The sequence below is a fragment of the Myotis davidii genome, unplaced genomic scaffold (genome assembly GCF_000327345.1).
Source record: "Myotis davidii unplaced genomic scaffold, ASM32734v1 scaffold466, whole genome shotgun sequence".
Lineage (NCBI taxonomy): Eukaryota > Metazoa > Chordata > Mammalia > Chiroptera > Vespertilionidae > Myotis > Myotis davidii.
The window spans coordinates 32,237-40,512 of NW_006296564.1; positions in this window are offsets into that span (position 1 = coordinate 32,237).

Below are 8,276 nucleotides of genomic sequence, written 5' to 3' on the forward strand. Positions count from 1 at the left end.
GACAAAGATGCAGGTGGCCCATCAAAAGCAACCTCCCAAAACCAGTCTGACAATTAGATTGGTTTTGAATATGAAGCAACCTCCCAAACCAATCTGACAACCTCTGAATGCATTATTTTAATTCAGGATATAATAGAGATTGAAGGAGGATTTAATAAGAATTGACTGAATTTATGCTGTAAGTGAACTGTATAGACTTACTACACAATGGAAGCGAAGATTTATGGATGTTAATACATATTCTGATGTGAATTTCTAATAGGAACCCTAATTCTCCTCCCTAAGAAATTAGTGAGACACTTGGCTAAATATGGCTGGTGGCAATTCCAATCACTTTGGATTCTCTGGGGGGTTCTGAATGTCTTCTGCTGTAGTGTGAATAGTCTACCTTGAAATATTCTCTTCCTTCCATGTGATGCAGGGAATTCTTTATCTCTCTCCTGTGAGAGCAGTGTAATCAATTTTATTTCTGTTCCTAGCATGTATTTCCTTTTTTGTTTCTAATTGGCTATTGCATACATTAATTTAACAGAAAATATTCAATGTACTTGGGGAAATCTTTCTGTCTGCTCCCCTTTCTCTGTTTACCTTATCCTGTATGCACTTTTTGTTGAAGTCATGGTGAAAATTATGTAGGTTTCTGTGGCATTTGGCCTAGAAAGGAACAATTTTCATATTGAATTTACAAGTTTTAAATCATTTTATCTGCATAGAAGTTATTGACTGTGCTATGCACTTCCTATGATGTATGATGAAAAAGTCCCAGTGGCTGCAGCAACCTTGTGCTTTGTTATTTAACCATTTCACGTCTGGCACATGTGGGTTATATATAATCATTAATGTTGGCTAACCCTCAGCTTCCTTCTCAATAATATTAGGGAAAGTTTTAATATTTTGAGCTAAATACTTCAAGTCTTTGCTTAATGGAGGCCTTAATTCACTCAAAGTATATTGACTGTATATTATGTGGCAGGCACTAAATCCTGGTTATACAAAGACCAACAAGAAAAAAAAATTGCAGGTTAATGCAGGAGATGGGGAAAAACAACAACAACCAATTAAAGCGCAGGATGATGTGTTGTAACTGAGATCATTATAGAGCTTGGGACATTTAATTCAGATTGGAAAATTCCCTAAATAGTATTGTTTTTTTTGTTTTATTTTACCATCTTAATCATTTTAAAAATATAATTCAGTAGTTTATCCACATTAATGAATATTGTTTTGAGAAAAGGATAAGAGAAATTACTCAATTTTTTTTCACATTTGTGCAAACAGCAATTTTGGTAATATGAGCATATTTGTTTGAGTGATACTGTTTTCATAATTCCCTTTGGCCATTTTTGCTATTGAAAATAACTATTCTAATATAGTCAAAGAGATTTATTTGCTAATTGCCAAACACATTTAACATCCCTACTCCTATATCTCCGTCATGCCTTTCCCCTTCTCTGAAATACACTCCCCTAATTTTTCACATATTCACAGCTTTGGGTTGCCTGCCCCTTAAGACCTAAAGTAAGCCCCACCTTTAAAATATGTATTTTTTGATGCTCAGATCACTTACTTTAAAGAACTTTGGTCATAGTTGATGATCATACAAATTTATTTGGTACTTAGTACATGTTACGTTGGAATGTTATTCTGATATTAATATATATCTTATCTCACAAACTAAGTTTCAAATCTCTCAAGGGAAAAGACCATGTTTTAATAATAAATCATACGTGCTTAGAACATTAAGCATGCAATTAAAATTTGTTGCAAACTTAGTATGTGCAAGGTATTCTATTTGACATGAGGACATAATGGCATTAGCTCCTATCCTAGGAAACCTTATTATGTACTGCCTTCATTTATACTATCACATTTCTTCTTTTAAAAAAAATGAAATTATGAAGGAAGACACTATTATCCTAATTTTACAGTAAGGATATTGAGACTGAAGTGATTAAACAGTTTGCTATGGCAGAATTAAGAACAGTACTTTTTATGAGAAAATATAACATGGAGGGAATATAGTCTCTTGGAGACATAGTGCTGTGGATTTCAACTGAGTGGTTTTGAAAAAGTTATTTAATATTTCAAAGCTTCAATTATGTCATCCATGTAATCTGGATTATATTACCTACTGTATAGAGTCATTGGAAAGAGTAAATATAATCATTATGAGTACTGTCCAGTTCCTAGTAAGCTTCAATAAGTGATAACTATTACTAATACTATACAGTAGGTCCCTTTATTCAGTTTTGCATTCCACCATTTCAGTTACCCGTTACCAACTCTGGTCTGAAAATGTTAAATGGAAAATTACTGAAATAAACAAATCAAAAATATTAATTTGTGTGCTATTCTGAGTAGCATGATGAAATATCCCTCTTTCCAGCCCAGGCCATGAATCATTCCTTTGTCTAGCACCTCCATGCTATATGTGTTCTCAGCCCATTAGTCACTTAATTGCTGTCTCAGTTATCAGATCGAGGAATATCACTGCTTGTATTCAAGTCACCATTATTTTACTTAATAATAACTACAAAATGCAAAAGTAGTGACACTGATAATTTCAGCATGCCAAAGAGACACTAAGCACTCCCTTCAAGTGAAATGATATGTATGTATAGGAAAAAACATAGTATATATAAGGTTCAATACTGTCTGTGGTTTTGGGCATTCACTGGGGGGATCTTGGAACATATACTCCACTGATAAATAAAGACTACTGTACTCCTATACCTTTTTTACAGTTTTGGTGCCTATTATGAATTTCCAGTGCCTACCATAAGTGTGTAGGATATATGGGTGATCATTAATGATATTTCTTTTGGTATTTACATACTTACCCACAAGCAGGGTAAATACCCAGGCAGTGTATGATAACACAAGTACCAATTATTAACAGTTGGTATACATTCTGACTGAGCCAGTGTTCATTTTGATTAGTTGGTGCCTTTGCTATCTCATTCATGAAATATTTTGCACAATACTCCTATCAAGAAGTATTGTGGGACCATCGTTGTAAGCATTTTAACTAACCATTCATAATTAGTGGCTCTATCTTTCTCCATCAGCCAATACCTGCCATGGAGAAGCAGCCTGGAACTCAAACACTCATTAGGCTAAAACACAGTTCTAAAAAATGTTCACAATACTTGGCACATTACCCATTTATAGCCAACCTTGCAGTGACTCTCTGTAAATACTATACCAGGCAGCTGGATACCAGGGAAATAACTTTTAGTTGGGTTTAATCAACCACCAGCCATGGAATTGATTTCCTTAAAACTCTGATTCAGGAATTTCTATTTGACTATATTTCTGATAAGTAAGACATTTCTCACATGTTTTTTAATTTAATTTAATTTATGATCCTTGCTCAGTAACAACTCCAGGCGAATAGATGCTTTGAAAAAAATTACAGTGTAGCAAGTGGGTCTTTCAGTCATCTCAGACAGAGCTGCTTTTCTGGTCAGGGTAGTTTCCACAGTTCCTCCGAATAAATACAACCAGAAGTAGTGAGCAGAAGAGGAACCTCATTAAACATCTGGAGGCTATGAAAATATGAAGTGATTGTGCTATATGGAACCATAGCCTGCATTAATATTACTCTTTTGAATAGGTCATGTGTGCCAGTGGTCCAAGTATGAATGCACACAGAGGCTTTGTAAATTGCATCTGCCTTAGGTTCCAAGGAACCATTCCTGGAAATAGAAAGTATTACCAGAATCCAATCTGGGAGCATGTGCTTCTTAGGGGTGATGTCACAGAGATTCAGGGGCATAAATTAGAAGTGTGCACTTGTAATGAAATTGGCCTTGCTTGCCGACAGGTTAGTACTCATGATTGCCATGGTAAGCCTCTGTGATAAGTCTTAGCATAAAGGAAAAACAGCAGAAAACTTAGCTTCACAGATGGCTTATATCAGGGTTAGATAGAAATGTTTTCAAGGCTGAGGGGTTACTGAAGAGGGATCTCCAATGCAAGATTAATGATTGATGCTTGTGCATGGATAAAGGAGGAGAAATATATTAGCTGGGGGACTTCCTGCTTATGTCTTAGTGATTTAATGTCACTCAAATGTCAGTGTTTTACTGTATTTATGACTATTTGATCTTCCAGAGAGATTGTATAATCTTCTTTGAAAAGTAATATAGCTTTACTGCGGGTGGGAGTCAAGAAAGGTACAATGGAGAGGAAAAAGATGGCTGATGGCAGGATGGTAGTGAGGGAGAGAGTGTGAGTAAGTGAGGAAGTGAAAGGGGAGTGTGTGTATGTGTGTGGTGGGTGTGTGTGAGTGAAGGAGGTTAGAGTCTTCAGGACTTTTGGGGGCTGGAATATTGGGCTCTCTCAGATGGGGAGTCCCTGCTTCTGCTGCCATTACTCCCGGGTCGCTGATGCTGACACAGAAACCACGCCATGTTGAAGGGGAGAGCTGCTATGACTAGGAGCTTAACCTCACCACCACCCAGACTGGCCTCAGACACCACCTGAGGCCCTACAGCCATTCCTGCCAAAGACCTGCTACCGCAGCTGCAGACCCAGGGGCACTGGGACTCCAACCCCCCAAATGCAGGCTTCTGTGAGTCCCAAAGTGCACAACCCTCCTGCCAACCCACTGCCATGGCACAGGCCTCGCTCATCCCAGCCCCTGGACTCTCAGGTGATACTCAGGGTGCACAATGCTCCCATCAGCCCACCACGATTGTCACAGTCCCCGTGAGTCCCAGCACCAAGGGTATTCTGTAACACTCAGAGCGAGAGACCCACCTGTCAACTCGTCATCATGGCCACAGACACCACTCATCCCAGTGCCTGGGCTCTCCAGTTATAGCAGTGGTTCTCAACCTGTGGGTCGCGACCCCTTTGGGGGTTGAACTACCCTTTCACAGGGGTCACCTAAGACCATCGGAAAACACATATATAATTACATATTGTTTTGTGAGTAATCACTATGCTTTAATTATGTTCAATTTGTAACAATGAAAATACATCCTGCGTATCAGATATTTACATTACAATTCATAACAGTAGCAAAATTATAGTTATGAAGTAGCAACGAAAGTAATTTTATGGTTGGGGGTCACCATAACATGAGGAACTGTATTAAAGGGTTGCGGCATTAGGAAGGTTGAGAACCACTGAGTTATAGCAAAATTGGGGAGACAAGAAACAACTCCCAAAGAAATAAAAAGGAGGAATCACCAGAAAAGGAACTAAATGAAACTTAGGCATGCAATATATCAGAAAAGAACAGTTCATAAACTAGATGGATGAGAAAATCAACAACTTAAGTACAAATCAAGCAGAAATAAAAAATACGATGGAAGGTTTCAACAGGAGAATAGAAGAAGTGGAGGACTGAATTACTCAGTCAGAAGACAGAGCAGAGAAACACATCCAATCTGAACAGCAATTGGAGAAAAAATTAGAAACCAAGAGTAGAGCCTGAGGGAGCTCTGGGACAACATGAAACGAAAGCCAGCAACCATAATGGCCATAACGACCATAATGAACATTCACTATGATGCCCACTGTGGCTAGCGAACTGCCAGATCAGGGGGTGGGGCCAACCAGCCAACCTCGTGGCCCCTCCCCCCTACCAGCCTGCCCCTGATCAGACTCTCCCACCCTGATCAAGAGCAGGGACAGCTGGCCAAACACCCCTTTCCTTCCCCCCAGCCAGCCCCACCCCTGATCAGTCCACTCCATCACAATAGGCATGCAGTTCCTCCCTCCAGCTGGCCTGACCCTGATGGCACCCCCCGCCCAATAGGGGACAGGGCTTGGCAGCCAACCTCTTGCAGCCCCTCCCTCTGCCTGGCCTGACCCCAGATTTCCCCCCCACCCCAATCAGGGTAGGGCCACTGGCAAACCACTCATGGCACCTCCCTCACACCATTTGGGGGTGGGGCTGGCCACCCCACTGCCCACAACCCCTCCCCATGGCCATCCTCACCCCCAATCGGCCATCCAACCCCAATAAGGGGCAGGGCCCACTGGCCAATAACCCTATAGCCCCTTCCCCCAGCCATCCTGGCCCTGAATGGGACTGATTGGGGTGGGGCGGGTCAGCTGGCCAACCTTCCACCATCTCCTCCTCCTGACAGGCCCAGCCTTGATTTGCCCGTATTGGGGCCAGGCCAGCCAGACCCTACCCGTGCAAGAATTTGTGCATTGAGCCTCTAGTATATGTATAATAGGGGCTCCAGAAGGACAAAAAGAGGAACAAGGATTAGAAAACTTATTTGAAGAAATAATGACAGAAAACTTCCCTGATATGGGAAAGAAAAGTCACACAAGCACAGAGAGTCCCAAACAAGATGAACCCAAAAAGACCCACATCAAGACACTTCATAATTACAATAGCAAACTTAAACAACAAAGAGAAGATCTTAAAGGCTACAAGAGAGAGATAGAAAGTTATCTACAAAGAAACTCCCATTAGGTGATCAAATTATTTTTCAACAGAAATACAGCAGGCCAGAAGAAAATGGAATGAAGTATGCAAAGTGATGCAAAGCAAGGTAGTGAATCCAAGAAAACTATACCCAGCAAAGCTATCATTCAAAATTAAAGGGGTAATCAGGAGCTTTGCAGAAAAAAAAAGGGGGGGGGAGTTTATCACTACCAAGCCAGCAATGCAAGAAATGCTAAAAGGACTGTTGTAAAAAGAAGAAATAGAAAGGGAAGAAGGAACACAGGCATAAAGAACAAAAATGACTACAAATAAGTAGCTATCAATAATAACATTAAACGTAAATGTAGTAAATTCTCTATTAAAAAGACATAGAGTGTCTAAATGGATATGAAAACATGCCGTTATATATGTTGTCTACAAGAGACCCAACTCAGAACAAGGGACTCACATAGACTGAAAGTTAAGATATAGAAACATATTTTTTTCAGACAAATGGGGGGAAAAAGCTGGGATAGCAATACTTATAGCGGACAAAATAGATGTGAAACTGAAGGCCATAACAAGAGATAAGGAAGGCCACTTCATAATACTAAAAGGATCTATACAAAAAGAGAATATAACTATGGTAAACATATACGTGTCCAATGCAGGAGCAACCAAATACATAAAAAAACTTCTGGAAGGTATCAAGGGAGAGATCAACAGCTATAAAATCATAGTAGGTGACTTTAATACCCCATTGACATCACAGGATAAAACTTCTTGACAAAAAATAAGCAAAGAAACACCAATCCTGCTTTTCCTGGGAAGGGAGTGGGACCGTGTTCAGTCACTTGTGGCCAATGATTCCATCAATCATGCCCGAGTAAGGAAGCCCATACAAAGACCCAAGAGGACTGTCCAGAGTTCCTGGGTCTTCTCGTATAGAAATCACCACCCCAGGAGGCTACCACAAGGCTGTCCTCAGTTTCAAGGCTTTCTCAGAAGAGCCAGCGGCTTGTACACAAAGTTGAAAAGAGAGAGTGGAAGGGATCGGGGAGAAAGACACAGAGAGAGAAACATCAAAGTGAGACAGACACATCGATTGGCTGCCTGCTGCATGTGCCTGGCCGGTGACAGGGATCAAACCTACAACCCAGTGCCTGGTACGTGGTGTCTTGTTGTGTTGTATTTTGTGCCCTTAAATCAACGCAGCAGATCCAAGCAACAGCACCTGCCTGAGCACCACACCCTCTGCTGAGGAACAGCAGCTGTACGTGAAACCGCCCCCCACCAGCCAGAAGAGCCACCACAGCTGTGAACAGTACCCACCAGAGGAGCTGCTGCCAACTGAGGAGCAGCTGCTACTACAACTGCCAGAGGAGCAACCACAGCCCAAGGAGCCACTGCCATATCAAGGAGCAGCCCCTGAACAAATCAATATCTAGATATGTCAGTGAGATCAAACATGGGTAAACAAAGAAACCCTCAAATGAAAGAAAAGGAGGACTCACCAGAAAAGCAGCTAAGTGAAGCAGAAGCATGCAGCATCACAGAAAAGGAATTCAGATTAAGGGTCCTAGGATGCATAAACTGGATGGAGGAAAAAATCGACAACTTATGCAAGAAGCAAGAAGAAACGGATGAAAAAATCAATAAACTATGTAAGAACCAAGAAGAAATGAAGAGTGATATAGCTGCAATAAAAAACACCATTGAAAGTTTCAACAGTAGACTACAAGAAGCGGAGGACCATATTAGTGAATTAGAAGACAGGGAAGCAAAACACAACCAAAATGAACAGCAATTGGAGAAAAAATTTAAAAGACAGGAGGAAAGCCTAAGAGAGCTATGGGACATCATGAAATGAAGCAACATACAA